Raw genomic sequence first — 22,610 nt, forward strand, 5'->3', positions numbered from 1 at the left:
GTCTATCCACTAAATGAAGATATTGGAAGGATATTGGTTTGCGGGTCTACAAAATCAAAATAGTGCAGGAATTGAAGCCGAACGACCATCAAACGCGTCGCACGTTCAATAAATGGCCACACATGCCGATTCTCAATAAACTTTTTTTCTGCTAAGAAACTCACTTTTAGTAGAATTGGTTCATATTTCTCTAAAAATGAAGCCGACAATAACATTACAGTCAATGAGGAACGTCATAGAGCCATGATTGCCGACATTTCGTGCTGAATTGGAGGATGTTTATGTAGGCGATCTTTGGTTCTCATGCCGTCGGCTTGTGGCGTGACCTCAAAAATCGTGTAATTTAATATCGCTTTTAGGTTCACGTGAAATGGCATGTCTACGCACATAAGCACTAGACGATTGAAGCGTTGGAAGAGAATATTCGGCACGTTGTTGATGACGTGATCGAAACTTTGTCCTCTTGGTTGGAATTTACCTATCAACTGAAGGGTCTCATATTATGCTCAATCATTTGAAACATAATTAGTTAGAAAATATAGTTTAGGAGCAAGTCTAGATGATATCGCTGCAAATTTAAGGCACACCCTACTACTATATATATATATATATATATACATATACTATGTATGGGTTTGCCGTATTTATTCATCTCTAGAACGGAATTGTAACTATATTGGACATACATGTGGAAATGTCGTTGAGCAATTGAATCCATTTAAGTTACCACTTAATGACATCATTGAATGTAACCGCTGGTCAATGGTGTAATGGAGAGCCAAACTGTTGAAATGACATCAAAGGATGTAGCAACATGTTCGAAGATGAAAAAAGGGTGCACTGTTTTAAAGCAATGCATTTTTATGCTCATTTGTATAGTGCCATAAATAAATCAGCGTTGAGTCGCCGGATTTATGTATATGCTTGAATACAGCTTATTCTCAAATAGCTTCTGATTCTGATTCTGATTTTGAAGGAAATATTTTAATCTATTTTTAAGTCAAGTGAGTTGTTTTTGCGAACATCCCTTCTCGAGGAAAAATAATATGAGCGTCATGAAGTACAGACCACAGCCAAAGCTCCAACAAACATGGTGGATTGAGTAGAGGGTGTGAAAATCACCCAGTGGAGCATAAGCTTGAGTTTCGATCGCTGGATAAGTTATCGAGACTAGTTTTTTTGGATATATTCAATTTGTGGACTTGCTTTCGAAAGACTTGCTTTCGAAAGGAAGAGGAATGCGACAAAAACTCGGAAATTCAGCGAAAATTTAATTAAGTGTGCTTTGTGTAAAGGTTCATCAGCAAACTAAAGTTGTGGGCAAGCTTTGGAATTCTAGCTTTAATTAAATAATTATTTTATACTTAATTATGCGTTAAAATAATTGCAAGAGGAAGTATGGAGGTTGTGGTATCAGTATTGGTCATATAATGTATATCAAACTAATGGATTCTTCTCTACTAGAAGCTAATTCCGCTTTTCTGGACGTTTGGGGAGCTCTAGGAGAATATTTTTCCGAAGTAGAAAACAATCGGAAGTGTAATACTACCTGAGAGGGGCGCCTGCTATAAGAAAACCGCGCGTATAATTTCCAACGGCTACAAACCTCGACTTCCTAGCTACCGGAGATAATATTTCTGGATTATACCGTAGTCATCGATCGATGACCTCCTTACCATTATTCTCTGCTCAAGCATTTTAATTTTTATTCCTTAAACAGGGTATTACATAAAAATTCCGTATGCTTTTAATGTATATATATCTTCACGATCTTGCGTGTCATTGTTCCAAGATATCGTTTTTATCTCTGTCGTGGTGGTAACATTTGTTACGTGTTTCTTCGACGTCCATATTTTCTTTCTTCCAAAACTTTTTTCATATTTTTGCTCAATGAGTCGGTAAACAACTCTGCTGCGTAAAGCAGTGTGATCCACAGCAAATGCTTCCGTTTATACTGTACAAGTCCTTCGATGAGCAGCGGGTGGAGCGTGGAGTCTAATCTTATGCCCATGTAGTTGACAACTTTTCGTAAACTCACAGGATCTGATGTTGTCCTCATGTCTATTATAGTGAGAAGAGTGGGGGAACCCACATTTGTGCTCTTATCCTCTCCTGGCTTAACTTACTGCGCGCGTCTTCAGTGTCCCTCACATTGATTACACAGTACAACAGCTAATCTGGGGGGTGAGAAATTCCAAGTCAGGGTGATGGTACTAGGTCAGTATAGTAAAACCCTCAAAGGGTTTGGCGTTCGTATGTGTCAGTTTTTTTTATGACCTTTTAAGTTTTTTCTTATGTTATAGTGAACGAAAATATAGTGTGTAAAAGCTGCTACAACCGTCTAATAGATTGGAAAAGTAGAAGACGTGAAAGTATGCCATTCGGTATCCCAATGACTTGGACTAATCCTGGCGAAGGTCACAAACCATTGAATTGCTATGCATGTGCGAATAAAGGAGCCGCAAAAAGGATAAGGAAAAAATTTAAAAGGTCATAAAAAAAAACTGACACATACGAACGCCCAACCCTTTGAGGGTTTTACTATACTGACCTAGTACCATCACAATGACCTGGAATTTCTCACCCCCCCAGACAATAATCCCAAAAATGTTCCACAGTGTTATCGTAGCGATGTCCGCATTGGCCGTACGTCCAAAGTAGTGAGTAAATCAACTTGTTTGAGCTGGGTGCATTCTCTGTCCGCTTCAGCTACAGTCTTCATTACTTCTTAATTGCCACTAGTGTTGATTCAAGGGCTGAAGCCGTATTGCTTAGTGATTGCTTCTTCTATGCGTGATTTCAGCAATTGTTCAAGAATCTTACGAAAGGCAGAGGCATTGTACCATATTGCAAATTATTACCAAGTTCTCAGGTTGGTAATACCTACATCATTCCTTGCGCCATCAACATTTGACTCAATCGGGCTCTTAAGATCTGAGTGAAGCACTAAGATCTCCTGGCAGATTTCTAGGTGTTGCCAGAAGTATGTACACCTATAAGTGTCTACGAGTGGTAAAGTGGTTTTAAAAATGCCGAGCTGTTGTTCATTAAACTCAACGCTGTGCCGCACATTTAAGTGCTAGAACGGTAAATAAGTTAAATTACGTGGCACATGCCATGAAACTTACACGTAAAACGATGTACGATATAACTGTTTTTGTGTTTTATAAAAACATAATTTTTACATGTGTTTCGTTATAAATCAGAATCACTTTAGCGCCGACGTAAACCGCTCGGCAGGCGTTAAGCTTAAACGCGCCCATTCAAGCAGGCATCCGCTCACCGCTGGCGTTCGTACGTGTTGCCATCAGCATGTCGACACACCTTATCTGCCACTTTCGCTGCTGGCATGCCAATGCAAGTAAGAGTGCCAATATATTCCTGACTACGCTCATAACTCTGTGCGCCGTGGCGCGCTCAGCAGTTGCTCAGCGGTTGGCACTTTACCTCAGTTAGGTATTTCAGTGTCATTAACAAATTTACAACATACCAACTGGAAAAGTGTCGGCACCTAAAAATGTTATGTGCGCTCGCAAACTCGCCTCGTAACCAAGGATGCACACACACGCACACACTCACACCGGCGCAAATGCACAGGAAGGCTGCTACACCACAAAAGCATCATAAAAGGAACACCATTTTACAGTTTCACCAATAAACCACAGTGAAGATTGTGCCACTCACGTACGCACATATATGTCAGCGTGTATGTGCGCAGCTCAATAGTTTCGTAATTTGTTTGTGTATGTGGCTGTGTGCGTGCGAAATGAGTGCGCTCGCAAAAGTACTGTTATATTTATAAAATTTTACACTGCTTAGTAGGTGGCTTTAAAATGAAAGTTGGTGCAATACCAAACTAAATTCGCATCGGCGCTGCGTCGAGGAAAACATCAAGCCACACACACACGTACATGTAGACATACAAGTAAGTGATCCGCATATGTGTGTGTATATATGTATATGTATATGGAAAAGTTCTATGGCAATGTGTCAGCAATATTGGCAAGCGTAAAGTTTGCTAACTACCAACAGGCAGCATTTATAAATGACAGCTGCCTCCGCAACCCTTCCGCGGGATTATTAAATAATCGGCATTTGTTTACGTGCTCTCTCACATCCGCTGTGCGCGAGTTTAAATCGAATTTTGCTTGTCTATGGTAAGACGAATATCAGATTGAAGATTAATTTTCGGTTGATGCCAGGAAAGAGTTGTTGTATACTAAAAATGTTAGCCAATTTTCATTTCAAGATATGAAGTGCGAATGAGAATGGGAAAAGAGATTGGAAATATGAATTATATATTAATGATAAGCCAACGGATTATGACAAGACGGCCGATAAAGGAAGCCTGTCCAAGGTTATGAACTACCAGAAGTGGAAGTAGAGAGATATATAATTCCTTCGCTTTTAACGGGTGATCCAAGTAGATGTAATTTTTTCAAGCTCACAATCAGTCGTCATCATGGAAAGACTTACGCTTGAACAACGTTTACAAATCGTTTTTTGTTAAAAAAATTTACGCTCTGTAAAGCATGTGTTTCGCGAGTTTCGCTCAACTTATGCTCAATTGGCCTACTGAGCATACCATTCGCAAAACCATGAGACCCTTTTCTGGTTCAATGGGTATGTAAACAAGCAAAATTGTCGCAATTCGGACGAGGAGAAACCTTAAGAGGTTGAAGAGCTGCTATTTCATCAAGAAACAAGAAAAAGCGTTAACTTCGGCTGCACCGAAGCTAATATATCCTTCACAGTTGCATTTCTTTTAGTAACTATGTGTTCAGTTTGTATGGTAGCTATATGCTATAGTTAACCGATCTGAACAATTTCTTCGGAGAATACATTGTTGCCTTAGAAAATAATCTGTACCAAATTTGGTGAAGATACATTGTCAAATGTGAAAGTTTTCCATACAAGAACTTGATTCCGATCGTTCAGTTTATATGGCAGCTATATTTTATAGTTGTCCGATATCGGCCGTTCCGACAAATGAGCAGCTTCTTGAAGAGAAAATGACGTTTGAAAAATTTCAAAAGGATATCTTAAAAACTGAGGGACTAGTTCGTATATATATAGACGGACGGACGGACGGACAGACGGACATGGTTAAATCGACTCAGCTCAACATACTGATCACTTATATATATACTTTATAGGGTCTCCGACGCTTCTTTCTGGGTGTTACAAACATCGTGACAAACTTAATATACCCTGTTCAGGGTATAAAAACAACGGTTTGGTAAAGTTTGTGGGACGGTGGAATCATAAGTCCATATTTCTTCAAAAATGTTGCCGGTAAGGATGTAACCGACTATTTAATGCCTGAAATTGAGGCTCGTGAACTCGGCGACATTTAGTTTCAACAAGTTGGCTGGGAAGTCCATACAGCTCATCAATCAATGGATTTATTGAGAGAAGACTTCGATGAGCAGATAATTTCAAGTTTTGAGCCGGCCACCAAGATCATGTGATATCACACCGTTAGCCTTTTCCCTTTGGGTATATGTAAAGTCTATGCGGACAATCCCGCTTCGATTCAGGCCTTGGAGCAAAACATCACGTCCAGTCGAAATGTTCGAACGAATCATCGATAATTGAACTCAACGGATGGACCATATGATACGTAGTCGCGGCCAACTTTTGAAAGAGATAATCTTCAAAAAATAAATGCAAACAAATTTTTTTTTGCATTACACATTATGCGTTAAATTTGAAGTTTCTGTGTTTTTTCTTAAAAAAATTAGAGAACATTGAAATGAATCACCCTTTAGTAAATAGTCAACCGGGTGTTCGAAAATCTTTATCTTAGATGGTACATTTTCTGTCGCTTGTTTTACAACGGTATTTAGGCCGTAGTTCACGCCTTGAGCTCGATTACTCCGCGTCACTTCATCGTATCTATTGCTCCTTTGATCAGAGCTCTCTAAATTTGTATTTTATTGTGTAACATTATAAATAAATAACAGTCTATAAATCCTTTATCGGTATAGAATACCCATTTCCGCCTTAATTTAGTGCTTAATTACATGATTTCCACCATAAATAATAAAGCTCTGACTTCAATATTTAATAAATTAAATAAAATTTGCTGCAAAACCCAAAAAAATATGTTGGCCATTGTTTCTTATCATTCAATAGTGTTAATTCCAACAATTTAAATTTTGTTTGAAACTTTTAATTGGGCTACGACTGCAGTGTGTGGCAATGAAAGAGACATACATATTTATGTATGTACGCTGCCTGGAAAAACCACACTAACCATAACTGTTTGGCTGAGTGGGTATGCTCTCTCTCGCTGTTTAATCTTTGAATTGATTTAGATTTGATGCTTTTCAGTTAATTAGTTACTTATAAGTCAGAAAATCCTATATATCAGTATTTAAGTTTATAACAAATATTTTCTGACTTAAATGAATCTAGTTCGAAAAGGACAAATTTTAACGATTACTTTGGAAAGAATTATCAGAAGTAAAGCATAGTTATTTCAGGTAAATGATGTTTTTTCCAGAAAAAAGTGAAAGATTTAAAAAAATGCTAGATTAGATTCAGTTGTGCATCTCTTTTGTAGTAGTATGCGACTAGTGTATTTCACACCACCGTCTCTCAAAGGAAACCTCATTGGATATCAGCAGGAAAACTTACCAGTTGCTTCTATGCAATTTGACTATCGACTGACGGCTTAAATTTTCATTACATATCGAAAAATATGTGCCCATACGAACAAACATATTTATATATACATATGCGTCTGCTTCTATTTCAATTACATCGTGCACATTTACAACAAAGTTTTTCATTTACCTGTATTTTCACTTTTACTATTTGCGGCAAAAGTGAGCCGGAAACAAGTTGTGTTTATTGTAAAAGTTGCGTTTGTAGTAAATTCTCAAACACAGGTGCAACAAAGTGTCAATAAATCCTCTGATTGTGAGTAAGACCTCCAACTTTTGTGATGCTTATATAACCTGTAATAAGTGTTATAGTTTTCCTGTCGCTCCAAACAGAAGCAGCTTTGCATTCTTTCTTGCAAAAGGAGTACTTTCGGAGTACAATAACAACAAGCAAATGTTATTTTATATATGTACAAAACTACTTTCCAACACATTATGTAACATTTAAAATCATTTATTATGGAAGCTTTTTACATGAACTAACGGTGTAACGGGACTGTCAGCGACATCATTGCCATATTTCACATCAAAATAATCATTCGTGTTTAGTATACGCTTGTCATTCTGAAGTGCATTCGGCGATTTTTACGAAGAGTGAAATTCTTCAAGAACAAATTTTCATTAAAGTTTGTGTGCGGAATCAAATTTCTGAACTCTAAAACTTTGGAACATTGGAAAATATTGGCCTTCGTTGATAATTGTTTGTCGATACCATACGTTTTTATATGTACTCTCGCAACAAAGTTGCTAAGGAGAGTATTATAGTTTTGTTCACATAACGGTTGTTTGTAAGTCCTAAAACTAAAATAGTCAGATATAGGGTTATATATATCAAAGTGAACAGGGTGACGAGTAGAGTTGAAATCCGGATGTCTGTCTGCCCGTCCGTCCGTGCAAGCTGTAACTTGAGTAAAAATTGAGATATCATGATGAAAATTGGTACACGTATTTCTTGGCTCCATAAGAAGGTTAAGTTCGAAGATGGGCAAAATCGGCCTACTGCCACGCCCACAAAATGGCGAAACCGAAAACCTATAAAGTGTCATAACTAGCCATAAATAAAGATAGTAAAGTGAAATTTGGCACAAAGTGGGCGTGGCCCCGCCCCTACTAAGTTTTTTGTACATATCTCGGAAACTACTATAGCTATGCCAACCAAACTCTATAGAGTCGTTTTCTTCAGGCATTTCCAAATACAGTTCAAAAATGGAAGAAATCGAATAATAACCACGCCAAAGGTTATGTTGAAAATCACTAAAAGTGCGTTAACCGACTAACAAAAAACGTGATAAACACTAAATTTTACGGAAAAAATGGCAGAAGGAAGCTGCACCAAGGTTTTTTTTAAAAATTGAAAAAGCGTGGCGTCGCCCACTTATGGACCAAAAACCATATCTCAGGAACTACTTTACCGATTTCAATGAAATTCGGAACATAATATTTTCTTAACACCCTGATGACATGTATGAAATATGGGTGAAATCGGTTCCCAACCACGCCTTCTTCCAATATAACGCTGTTTTGAATTCCATCTGATGCCTTCTCTGTATAATATATACATACATTAGGAACCAATGATGATAGCGGAATAAAACTTTACACAAATACGGTATTTGAAAAATATGTAAATGACGGATAATGAAATCTCGATTATCACTTTATCATGCGAGAGTATAAAATGTTCGGTGACACCCGAACTTAGCCCTTCCTTACTTGTTAAAGATCATTTGGGCCTTAGAAAAGTAAAAGCACGATTGGCTTCGAAATGACGTCACGTTACGATGAGTCTTGGATCTATGCTAACGACCCGGAAGCAGACGATCAAACGGCCGAGTATTGTGGCAAAGATGAACTGAAGCCGAAAAAACCACGTGAAAGCAGCTCAAAAATCAATATTATCTTAACAGTTTTCTTCCATTATCGTGAGCACTCCGAATTCCTTCAGACCAGCCACACTGTCAAAAATGAATAGTACAAGATTTGCCAGGAAAGTACTTCGGAGCGTGCGCGCACCGACTGGATTCGGTAGAAGGCGTTCCTAGCTAACTAACGAGCGGTTGGTCAGTTTTCTCCGAGCACCAGGAGATATCTCTTTATCTTACAACACGCATTTCTTAAAACAGCATTTTACAAATTTTATATTTTATATTTGGCCTGATATAAATTTTTTCCTGCACGTTCTTTATAAAGTTTACTATGAAACTACCCACCAGTTTTCTGATATGATCAAAAATATAATTTTAGCCTAAAATGACCAATCTTTGAAAAATTTGGTGCTTCTTCGAACTGAGTAGGCAATTGAGAAGTAAAGTCAAGTCACTCATCCGCCCCGTCCTCCTATATGGTGCAGAGGCATGGACGGTGACAACATTTTTTGAGTCGACGTTACGAGTTTTCGAGAGAAAAGTTCTGCGGAAGATTTATGGTTCTTTGCGCATTGGCAACGACGAATACCGCAGTCGATGGAACAATGAGTTGTATGAGATATACGACGACATTGACATAGTTCAGCGAATTAAGAGACAGCGGCTGCTCTGTCTATGTCATGTCGTCCACTCTAGCTCTGAGAGTATTCAACTCAGTACCCTCCAGAGCAGAGGAAGAGGGAAGATCTCCTCTCCATTGGAAAGACCAGGTGGAGAAGGACCTGGCTTCGCTTGGAATCTCCAATTGGCGCCAAACAGTGAAAAGGAAAGACGACTGACGCGCTGTTGTAAACTCGGCCATAACCGCGTAAGCGGTGTCTACGAAAGTAAAGAAGATTTTGTTTTTAACGACATTGAAACTCACACAACAGCAAACTTAACTCTAAAATGCCTATTTTCATTCAATTATTTTCAGTTTTAAAAGCATCTTCTTAAGTGCAAGTAGTTAGGTTTCCATTACATTGCCATCTCGCTTTCATTACCAAGTTTAATGCTGGAACTCAAAGCAGTAAAGGCTCCTTTACATCGCCGTAGCAGTGCTGCTTATGCAATCTTTAAAAAATGCATATAATCAGTCACATACGAGTATTTCTAGCCTAGATTATTTATTGAGTGTCATTTCTCACAATTCGTAACTGTAATAAGGAGAGCACATAAAATTTTAATTCAAAACCTCGCACGTGACTCGTGTGCATATGATTGAGTAGATGTAAATAACTGTTTACTGGCAAATATTGATGTGTATGCATTCTCATTCGTCTTCATGTTGAGGACGAGTACTGAGATATGCATTTTATGGCTTTGATATTAAAAACTTCACCACTCTCCTCAAACTATTGCATTCAATGGAATGGATGGGATGCACATGCATAGAGGTTTTTTCAATACTTATATGGATATTTAGTCGAAACAAGTAAGGAAGGGCTAATTTCGGGTGTCACCGAACATTTTATACTCTCGCATGATAAAGTGATAATCGAGATTTCATTATACGTCATTTACATATTTTTCAAATACCGTATTTGTGTAAAGTTTTATTCCGCTATCATCATTGGTTCCTAATGTACATATATATTATACAGAGAAGGCATCAGATGGAATTCAAAATAGCGTTATATTGGAAGAAGGCGTGATTGTGAACCGATTTCACCCATATTTCGTACATGTCATCAGGGTGTTAAGAAAATATTATATACCGAATTTCATTGAAATCGGTAAAGTAGTTCCTGAGATATGGTTTTTGGTCCATAAGTGGGCGACGCAACGCCCATTTTCAATTTTTAAAAAAGCCTGGGTGGTGCAGCTTCCTTCTGCCATTTTTTCCGTAAAATTTAGTGTTTCTGAGGTTTTTTGTTAGTCGGTTAACGCACTTTTAGTGATTTTCAACATAACCTTTGTATGGGAGGTGGGCGTGGTTATTATTCGATTTCTTCCATTTTTGAACTGTATATGGAAATGCCTGAAGGAAACGACTCTGTAGAGTTTGGTTGACATAGCTATAGTAGTTTCCGAGATATATACAAAAAACTTAGTAGGAGGCGGGGCCACGCCCACTTTTCCAAAAAAAATTACGTCCAAATATGCCTCTCCATAATGCGATCCTTTGTGCCAAATTTCACTTTAATATCTTTATTTATGGCTTAGTTATGACACTTTATAGGTTTTCGGTTTCGGCCATTTTGTGGGCGTGGCAGTAGGCCGATTTTGCCCATCTTCGAACTTAACCTTCTTATGCAGCCAAGAAATACGTGTACCAAGTTTCATCATGATATCTCAATTTTTACTCAAGTTACAGCTAGCACGGACGGACAGACAGACATCCGGATTTCGACTCTACTCGTCGCCCTGATCACTTTGGTATATATAACTCTATATCTGACTCTTTTAGTTTTAGGACTTACAAACAACCGTTATGTGAACAAAACTATAATACTCTCCTTAACAACTTTGTTGCGAGAGTATAAAGACAGATTTAAATAGCTATAGTCAATAGTTCTGAGAAACTTATAGATCTATTTTAGAATCAAAGAGTTGCCAGCGAATTAGTAGTATCAAATAAATAAAATATAATAAAAAACAAATATTTAATCAAAATGGTTTAAGTTCACTTTAACTTCTGTTATAGATGATACAGTTTTCGCCACCTACTTTAAGGTAGGCTAGTTTGCTGATCCCTCAATATGTAGATTAAACTTAGACAGTTATGTAAAGTCCTTTGTGAAGTCAAATGAAAAGGTCCTATGTTTGGTTATCATTTAGCAGCAAAAGCGCATATCACAAATCTGTTAAAGCTATTTTACCTCGATGTCTAAAAGTATAGTATGAGATCTGAAGAGTTTTTTCTTGATCTGGCAAGGACATTCGAATAGAATGTGTTGGGATAATACTAACTCATATTTTTTCAAACAGCTGATACAACAGGTTTCCGGAAACATGTTCAATCTTATCTGATGAATCTCGATCGGACAGTGTTCATTTAGAACTCCAACAACCAGTGAAAGCCGGAATTTGCTGAAAGTGAAAAGTTCACCCTACCCCTTACGATTTATGCCGGACCAGAAGGAGCTTGCAACTGCACAGCTGTTAGTAATGAACCAATGCTTGCTGAGTTGGTCGAAGGCCAAAAAATCCAGTAGTGAATCTCAGGAAGTCAACGGATCTCCTACCCGTTCCCATTCCGCAGTTATTGAGAGTTAAGTACCTGTCCCAGCAAGCTTATCTGCCTTACAGTTTTCTGCAATACTGCTGTAACACCACCTTTAAATTATATTAATATCAGCCAATTACCTCGAAGTTTGGTAAGCACTTTATTATCATTAAATTGCTAATATATTTGTCGAATTAAATCATTCTTAAATACGCTGGAGCAAAGTAATTTTCGTGTTTCAATGCACTTGAACCCAATTACAATGCTATTTATATACCCTCAGAAACCTCAGAAACCTCGGTTACCTGTCTCCACTTTAAGCAAAACACGTGCGCAGACTAATCTACATAGATAGATCCCTCCTCTTCACTGCCGCCACCTACACGTACATAGATGGTATTGCTATGCAGAGAAAAGTCCTCACAGACAGCTTTCGACGCTGTCTACACAATTTCGCCACATTACCACTTACTAACAAAGGCTACAACAGCAGAGCCCTGTAAGGATGTAACAGTAAAAGTATTAATGTGCACTCCGTGGGCCAATACTTGTATGAGCATGTGTAAACTGGTCGGTATTTATGCGGGATGCGTTGTGTGGCAGGGGTTTCTGTGTGCCTATGCATATTCAAAAGGAAGTTACATTTTCATGAATCGCTGCGCGCGCCTTTCTGGCGACGAAGTTAAAGTAAATCGGCGTCGCGCCTCGCACAGTTCACTTATAAGTCTATTTTTAGCAGAGACAAAATGTATGTTCATATGTAAACAATAATTTAAAAGGCATTATTCGCGTGCGGAACAAGTGCAAACTTGGCGAGAGCGAGAGCAGATATACAGTAAATGCTGGATATACATATATACATATATGTATATTCACATATGTAAGTTTAATTTACGCATACTGCGTTTCTTGCAATACGGAAATTCGCTAAGGCTGCAATCAAATAACACTAATCGTTCAATCACACGCGAAATTTGGTGTCAATATTGAAATTGTCGCTTTCTATAGTTAATTTTCAAAAACTAAGAACATTGGACCAAAATAATCGAAATATCTGCTTTTGTAGTTCTACATTGAGCTTATCAAATTATTAAGAAAGGAAAGCAAAGTCACACTCAGAGTGACACAAATTTTTCAAAAATCAAGCCAGTATTTTTGGAAGTATAAAATTGTATATTTTTTTCAAAGATCGGAACTTAACTTATAGTATGTACTATATAAACCATATAATGTGAATGCTCAGATTTTCAATTTTTTATGAAAACATCGAAAAATGTTCAGCAAAATTGCCTTGTTTCTTTAAACGGTCTGCCTAATAAACAATTTTGCTTTTTGACTTCGTTCAATAGCTGATTTATGAACTCAATTATAACACATATTTCTTTCACATTTTATCTGAGGGACTGCCGGAAATGACGTCGTAATGGTCGAGTCTAAAATAGTTGAAATTTCACAAAATTTTTTGAATAATTAAAATATTTCATTTTTAAAGCGCAGTTTTTGAATGTTTATTTTGTCGGCTTCAAAGTAATATCCACCGGATATAGTACAACTAGAACAATAGAAAGATGGGTTGCTGAATTTAAACGTGGGCGTAGAAGCACTGAAGACGATCCACCATCCAGAAATCAAAGCCAAAATACAGGATAAGGGTTTGGAAGATCGTCGATTGACTGAGAGAGATTCTGAAGCACTGTGAGCCATATTTTAAGTAAAATTTTGGGTTTTAGAAAGCTATGTGCACAATGGGTACCGCATTCGCTCACAATGGAACAAAAACACATTCGAATGCGACTTTCTCAACAAAACATTTGGAGCGTTTTAAAAAGGATAAAATGGATTTTGTGCGTCGATTCATCAGACAAAATGTATGTTCATATGCAAACAATAATTTAAAAGACATTATTCGCTTGCGGATTCGTCGAATGAGACTTGAACCCATCACCATGATTCTGAATCAAAACAAGAGGCTAAAGAGTGGTGTGAACCTGGTTGTTCGGCTTCGAAACGAGTTCGTGTCCGGAAATCGGACAAGAAGGTTGTGGCATCGGTTTTTTTTGGATGCCGGAGAAATTTTGTTTGTGGATTACTTGCAAACTGGTAAAACAATGAATTATGAATATTACTTGTATTGCAACCTTTTGGACCAGTTAAAGTAAAAAATTCGTGAAAAAGACCAGGTTTGCAGAAGATTTTTTTCTTTTTCCTCTTTCATCAGAGCATTTTGACAGTGGCTAAAATTCATGAATTAAAGTTCGAATTGTTGGAGCATCCATCATATTCACCAGATTTCGCCCCCAGCGACTTCCATTTGTTTCCAGAACTCAAAAAATGTATGCGTGGCAAGCGTTTTTCATCAAATGAAAAGATCATAATGACTGTTGAAGCGTGTTTTGCAGACCTTCGGGATTCTGTCTTCAGGAGTAGGATCCACAGATTGGAGGATCGTTGGAGTAAGTGTATTAAGGCTCAGGGGGACTATATTGAATAATAAAGTTTATTTTAAATCATAAAATTGTTTTTTTCTTATAAAACGACAAAACTTATTGAACAACCTGGTATGAGGCTAAGGTGTTTTGGTATTACGGATCAATTATGACAAAATCATTAGAAACAAGTAAGGAAGGGTTCGGGTGTCACCAAACATTTTATACTCTCGCATGATAAAGTGATAATCGAGATTTCATTATACGTCATTTATATATTTTTCAAATACCGTATTTTTGTAAAGTTTTATTCCGCTATCATCATTGGTTCCTAATGTATATACTCGTATTATACAGAAAAGGCATCAGATAGAATTCGAAATATCGTTATATTGGAAGAAGGCGTGGTTGTGAACCGAGTTCACCCATATTTCGTACGTGTCATCAGGGTGTTAAGAAAATATTATACACCGAATTTCATTGAAATCAGTTTAGTAGTTCCTGAGATATGGTTTTTGGTCCATAAGTGGGCGAAGCCACGCCCATTTTCAATTTTTAAAAAAAGCCTGGGTGTAGCTTTCTTCTGCCATTTCTTCCGTAAAATTTAGTGTTTCTGACGTTTTTTGTTAGTCTGTTAACGGACTTTTAGTGATTTTCAACATAACCTTTGTATGGGAGGTGAGCGTGGTTATTATCCGATTTCTTCCATTTTTGAACTGTATATAGAAATGCCTGAAGAAAACGACTCTGTAGAGTTTGGTTGACAAAGCTATAGTAGTTTCCGAGATATGTACAAAAAACTTAGTAGGGGGCGGAGCCACGCCCACTTTTCCAAAAAAACTGCGTCCAAATATGCCCCTCCCTAATGCGATCCTTTGTTCCAAATTTCATTTTAATATCTTTATTTATGGCTTAGTTATGACACTTTATATGTTTTCGGTTTCCGCCATTTTGTGGGCGTGGCAGGTGGCCGATTTTGCCCATCTTCGAACTTAACCTTCTTATGGAGCCAAGGAATACGTGTACCAAGTTTCATCATGATATATCTCAATACAGCTTGCACGGCAGACGGGCGGACAGACGGACGGACAGACGGACGGACGGACAGACAGACATCCGAATTTCGACTCTACTCGTCACCCTGATCACTTTGGTATATATAACCCTATATCTGACTCTTTTAGTTTTAGGACTTACAAACAACCGTTATGTGAACAAAACTATAATACTCTCCTTAGCAACATTGTTTCGAGAGTATAAAAATAGATTATCTCTGAATTTTATTGAAATACTTTACATATTGAGCTGTGTGGGTGCTATATAGTCAACCGAAAGTTTGACAGTGTTCATGTTAGGTATACCTATGTGAGTTTGGAGATGCCCCGGTCTTACCTATTTTTGAGATAATGGCTTCCACTCATCATAGTGACATTCTCTCCGAAATTTCAGTAATGTATTTGACAGTTGGACCGAAAAAAACAGACTTAGGCGCTGTGGTGTACATATTCGGTAGTTAGTTATAGTCGAATTTCGATATTTTTAGACTATAATACTCAGTAGCAGCATGTTGCGAGAGCAAGAAATATCAATAAAATACACATAATGTACTATATTGAACCACTTTGATTTATAGCCAGGATACATCACGCTATTAGGTGGCTATAAATTACTAAAAAAACCATAGTAAATTTACCAAAATGTGCCCTTCACACTTTGCACGTCTCAATCGCATAAACACACAATGACATTACAATCCAACAAGTGAGGGCTTCGCCCTCAAATCGTGTAATCTGGTTGCTCGCAGTGCTAAGGGAAGTCAACAAAATACCGCGGTTGATAAAACTTTAATTTTGAACAATTAAAAGTGCAACGCGGCGACCCAACAGCAATTTACTTATAACTAACATAATCAACGCGTTCGCTTAGCATGTCATTAATTTGTTGTTATTACGCTTGTTCACTGCCGACAGCGCCGCGACAGTACAAGTGGTCCTAGCGGCGACGGACGAACTGAGTGGCCCGCAACCGCGGCACTCAAGGCAGTCGGTGTAACAAAGTTTTTCCGCTTCACGCTGTGTTTCTTGTGAAAGCTGAGCGGGGGAGAGAGGGAGCGAGGGAGCTGCATTGAAAAGTTATGAAGTTGGTCGGCTGGCCGCAGCGCTATTAGTAGCTGAAACTGTGACTTTACACAAAATGTAAAATTTTCAATCGCACAAAGCGGGGCACGTAGTGGCGCCACATAATAGTGAGACCATTAAATTACAGTTAGTTGTACAAATATAAATACATATTTAACAAAAAAAAAACTTTAATAAGTAGTTCACGCTTATAAATTCGGTTAAAATGATCGCGAAAGCCGAGATGTAACTACTTTTGTTCGTAAGAAACTGATTCCATCCGAACGGTTCGAAAAACTCTTGGACCATTTAGTCGCACTACCATTTATACCTTTACTCTTAAATTCCAAAATAGAGAATCCGTTTCTCCATACTGGCAAATAATCGGAGAGGGTATTTATGTAAGTAGATGATATTAGGTCAGGCCAAGAGGCCAACGCTTGATAAATGCGGCAATTTCATAGAGAGATAAAGAAGCTCGTGGCTGATAAGGCGTACAGAAGCCTCTATAGCAAGGAGTTAGATTACTTAATCCTATTATCTGTCAAAAATCTGGTAGTAAATTGTAAGATTTACCGGCTTTAGTTTAAGTTATATTTTATAACTGGTCCCCAAGATGAAACTCACACGTGAACTGCCAAAAAAAGTTCCTAAGGGAAGAACCAAAACTCTTATAATTAGATAACTTGTATGAAGAATTTAATTTAATTTCTATACCCGCTGGTTCACCGGATGCCTGAAGGTATAAGATTTAAGCAGTTTCGGTCCTTATCTCGCATAGACGGGACTGTTAAAAACAAAGTGTTGAGATGACTAGGCTGCCTCTGCTATCAAACAATTTTTACTACTGGCAGCCCGGAAAGATTTTTAAGATATCTAAATACGTGAGCTCTGATTGGCACTAATCAGTTAAAGCATCCACGAAGAGCTTACTTGACCTCTTACGATTTACACGGCCTAGTAGTATCTTGAAAATAAATTTTCGTTATTGGATCGATTGGAACTTATTCCTGTTTGTTAATTTTTAAAGTGCTGATCTGTTTTAGTCAAAATTCTTCATTAGCTCAGATATTTAAGAAAAATTAACAATATTTGATATTTGAAGTATTAATACATATTTTTTTCCTTCTCCTAGTTTAAGTTAAATTTATATTAAATTGTGTTTGTGTTACTTCTCCTTCATCGATTTTGCTATAATGCTGGTTACATGTAAATTTTTTCATCTGGCAGATGGCCAACAATTAGAGCTACTGTGCAGCATATTCGCCAACATTAACACCATATAAGGACGGCTGTTGTTCATTGCGACCAAACCTCAAGTAACGCGCGCCAGTTTTAGTCTCTTCCTTCAACAGACTTCTTTCCATTTTCCACTACGCGGCCTGTAACTGCCTTTGGAGACAAATAGTTGTGGTTGGTTTCCGCCCCTACTACAGCAGTCAAGCTGTATTTGGCAAGCAAAGTGGCGCAAATTTGCCGCTGAAAACTATGAAAAACCGTTCTACTAGTAATGGAGGACCTGATAGGGGAGTGTAAATATTAGAAATATGTGCACTAATCTCCAATAGATTTACATTTTCCAGAACCTTTAACCTTTGACATTGCCTGCTGGAAAAAGATTTTATAATATGACATTAAAAAGTGAGGAAAACTAATAACTATGCGACAAAACTCTCGCTCAAATACCTTGAAGTACTTTTGATTAAAAAATATATGCATTTTGGCAGATGCTCGACCCAATCTGGGACCTTTTTTCCTCTCCCAAGCACTGGTGCTACATAGCAATAGAAAGACCAATTCTGCTCTTTGACGATATAGTGTGGTGGACAGGTATGCGGAAATCTATCTACCGGAAGCCAATGAAAAGGGTTCAGCGAATCGCTGCGCTGTGCATAACGGGAGCTCAAATCATCATCCCAACGACGGCTCTTGAATTAGTACTAAACTACTATAGATCTCTTCGCTGAACACTGCGCAACAACTACTGGCGGTAGAAAAATTTACACATAGAAACTTCGGATATTGCTCATTACATGATCCAATTTTCAATTGGAGAAAGAGAATCAAAGCAAACTTAGGAAAATCTGGTGGGCTCTTAACAAATTAACATTTACACGAATGGTTTAAAAATGAAAAAATTGAAGGAAGAAGTTGGTGCGGGAACATACTGTCCGGAGTTAGACATGATGCACAGTTTTAAGTTGCCGGACAAATCCAGTTGTCATCTACTTGGATAGCTAGGCAACAATCAAAGCAATAACTTTATTTCGCATATCGGCCAGAAGTGTCTTAAGAAGCAAAGCAGCAGTGACAGCTTCGTCAGCAATAAGCGACTTTGCTTCTATTGGGTGCCAGGGCACAAAAGCTTTGATGGCAATGAGATAGTATACGAGATTACCAAGAGTAGTGTACGGCTGTCAGATGCAAACGTGACCGACATTGGTAAATGTTTTTAAGCCATCTGAACCGAAGCAGAGCAAGGAAGATCAAAACGCGATGAAGCGATCTACCGTGATGCAAATCTTCAAGACTCGTACGCAAAGCGGTAAATGAAATGGACTGTATGAATATGATTGGAATACTTATTGGCCACCGTCTGGTGGTGTAACACGGCTGCAGAATGGAGCTAACAGGTCATGATGACTGTATGAAGTGTCAAGAGCAAGGTATCAGAGAAACAATGAAGCATCTCTTGTACCCTTACTACGCATTAGAAACACTGAAAGAGATATTGATAGTGAAGCCGCAGAACCTATTTTTATCACTTGTGGTACAGCTAGCGGATATCATATTGGATCAACTCGAAATTCTGATTCTGAAGTAAGTATCTGAACTTAAAGAGAGATACTTGACCAACTTCCAGCTGGGCTCTGAAGAGTTACTGCAAACTAAATTTTGTAATATAATATACATAAGTATGAATGCACCAAACATATATATATTTGTAATTGTTTTTGCTTTGCCATTGTTGTCGGCGTTTTGGCCGTCAGCATTATTTTAGCGGCTCCTTAGTGTTGCCGACAATGGCGGAAATTAAATGTCATCGATATTTACTGGTTGCCAACAACGCAGCAGGCGCAAAATAGTTAGAACTTGGTCTACCATAAGTATGTATTTGCTTGTGTGTATATATAGCCGAGCTGTGCCGCGTAAACTCGCTTCGCTTTTCTCCGACTTTTTTCTAATTCTCCAACCTGTTGCTTCTGAGAGTTACAAGCAGAAGTTTAGCGTCGGGAAATTTCGTGGTCGGAAACTCTTCGGTTGCAGGTATAGGAAGTGAGTAGCGGCGGAGTGTTTGAGACGCCTTGCACCTTCACAAAATTACTTGTGAATTTATTTAAAGCGGCACTTTTGGCCACTGTCAAGGACAGCATCAGAGTTTGAAGGCGTACATTCCAATTCGTCCATAATTCATGGTGTAAGTAAGTTTATTTTGTAGTAATTTAATAATAACGACTTTAAGGCGAATATTTAAAATCAGATTTTTGCGCATTTGATTTAATTGACCGTACTTAAGTTACCTCTGGCGTCATCACCTTTCAAGTAATTCCAACTAAACACTACTAAGCAGAACTAATTAACTTAAGAAGCACTTAAATTTCAATTCCTTTCATGTTCTACTTAGTCTTTAACGTAAGACCACTGATGATAATTCTTACTATGAGTTCCTGGTATCCTGGTACGATTTTACTGAATTTTTAATATTTCGTATGGTATGGTAAATTTAATCGAGTTTGTAAATCACTCCAAAATGAGTTTCGTGAAGGTCGTTTAAAATCAGTTGTTGTTCCGGAAACTCAAGATCTACATCGTCATGTGAGCAATAGTGGAAACACATTAAATATTGCATGAACATTTGACTGTAAAAAACGGTCGAGAGTCGAGAGAAGTGTTAACAAAATGCGATAGCGGTGCTTTGAAATACGTCCATGATATCGTGGTCGCGTGTCCGAAATTAAACAACAGTCGACTATATAGGTGCTTCAAGGTAAGCCGAATCCAACAAAAGTTGTGCGGGCACGAAGCACTTCCAAGCATATGGTTGCGTGGTCTTTTGGAAAAACTGAACTTTTCGCAACCAAACCACTAGAACAATGTAGAAAAATCAGGAAAACCAATGACAACGCGAGCTCTCACACACCTCACTGAAACAACTGCCTTTTGAGCAATTATAATATCGACTTGATGAGTGATCCACCGTATAGTCCTGACGTGGTACCAAATGACTTATTTTTATTCCCGTACGTAAAATATAAACTAATAAGTCTATGGTTTTTGACTCCTGAAGAGGCGATTGATGCGTTCAGAATGCATGTTTTGGAGATTCCTTAATCAGAGTGGACAAATTGCTTCAAACATATACACAAATTTATAGATCTTCATATAGAATATTTTGAAAAAATAAAGCGATTTTAGATGAATAAAATCAATTTTTATTTTTGAATCCCGAAATACGAAAGGCAACCTACGTATATTTTGCCATATTACAATAATATAAATAATATAATATGCTATAACTATTCGCATTAGTAATTAAATATATTCTCTTTGAGAAGAAGATTCAAAATTTGCATAGACACCGCTTACGCGATTATAGCCAAGTTAACAACAGCGCGCCAGTCGTTTCTTCTTTTCGCTACGTGGCGCCAATTGATATTCCAAGCGAAGCCAGGTCCTTCTCCACCTGGTCCTTCCAACAAATATATCATCTGCTTCCCCCGTGAGTACTGCGTCGAATACTTTCAGAGCTGGAGTGTTTTCGTCCATTCGGACAACATGCCCTAGCCAGCGTAGCCGCTGTCTTTTAATTCGCTGAACTATGTCAATGTCGTCATACTATATCTGATACAGCTCATCGCTCCATCGAATACGATATTCGCCGTGGCCAACGGGCAAAGGTCCATAAGTCTTTCGCAGAACTTTTCTCTCGATAACTCGCAACGTCGACTCATCAGTTGTTGTCATCGTCGAATCGAGGTTACGCCTAATAAAAACTCACCTTTTCTATGCTAGATATCCAGCCTCAATGGGGAACGCAATAAAGCCATAATTAATGACTTTTTCGTGAACGAATTGAAGGATGTTGATGTAGACGGTCTTTAGTTGTAATAAGACGGCGCTACATGGCATACAAAACAATTAATTCATTGAGGAAAACTTTTGGTGAGCGCATTATCTTGGATCGTGGGCGTTATGTTATGTCGCTTATCTGCGCGGATAAGCCCGAGACGATTGTCACGTTAATGCTGCCATCTGGCCCCAACTACTTCAAAAAGTGGACGATAATCAGACCTCCAGACTCGAGTTTATTCTACCCAGCGACGGCGGACACTTGTACGACATCTTTATTATAAAGCCATATTCTTGGCCATAACATTAAATTATATGCGTTTGATTTCTTTTTTATTCTATGTATTCGGTTTCCAAAGTAAGAAAACTAGCTTACAATTTTGAACTGACCACTCGTACTAAATTTCTTGTATAGGATTGTGTAGAGATAGTTCTAGTCGTAATTCTATCTCTGGTTCAGATACTTAATACCCGATTTCTTCTTTAAAACGACACATCATACTAACCAATTATATATTTGGACTGATTTATATTAAGTACAAACACAGATCACACTACTCAAGTCCTGTTATATTAAATTGAAAAATTAATCACTCCGCGTCTGCTTGCTTTAATTAGAATATTAAGGTTGAGGGACTATTTATTTCCTAAGAGCAAGCTAAAATAAATATACTTACAGAGTCCGCAGTTGAAACCAACTTAAGCTCACAAGTCCAATGGTTTTTGGAGTCTAATTGAACTTCAATTTCTGACAGACGTAGTTCCGATTCAATTTATCTAATTTTATGCTAAGAAACTATGAGTTTCATGGAGCTAAACACAGGATTATTAAAATAGATGAATAAAGACTATTGCTAATACTTTTCGCAGGCGGAACTGGAGGATGCAACCCACTGACTGTCAGAAGTACAAGTACATTTTCTCGTGCTAGGTGACAGCGTAGAAAGGTACAATATCTCTTCAGAATCGTAAAATCGTGTCTGATATTTTCTTGATTAAGAATTTTTTGGGATTAATGGGGGTTTTTCAGTATAACATTATACACAAAGTGAGCCAAAGCCTTTTGTATAAGAAAGGTATAATGAAGAACCTCTGCTTGCCCGGCTACCTCGGAAAGCACTCCTTATAAACTGGTATCAACTTGTGTTCTAGTACGTGACTAAATCGCCAACTTATTGCAATTTAGATAGGCATGTGGCATGTCACACTAAAATCAATTAATATAAAAGCTATTAAATTAATTGCACCGAAGT

General features: G+C 37.9%; 1 protein-coding gene across 5 annotated transcripts in view; it reads right to left on the reverse strand.

Moving 5' to 3' along the window:
• The window catches only part of LOC126753090 (sex determination protein fruitless), a 456,704-nt gene that overhangs the window by 421,235 nt on the left and 12,859 nt on the right, over positions 1-22,610 (reverse strand). The gene's annotated exons all lie outside the window — the stretch shown is intronic.

Source organism: Bactrocera neohumeralis, chromosome 2 (assembly GCF_024586455.1).
Source record: "Bactrocera neohumeralis isolate Rockhampton chromosome 2, APGP_CSIRO_Bneo_wtdbg2-racon-allhic-juicebox.fasta_v2, whole genome shotgun sequence".
Classification (NCBI taxonomy): domain Eukaryota; kingdom Metazoa; phylum Arthropoda; class Insecta; order Diptera; family Tephritidae; genus Bactrocera; species Bactrocera neohumeralis.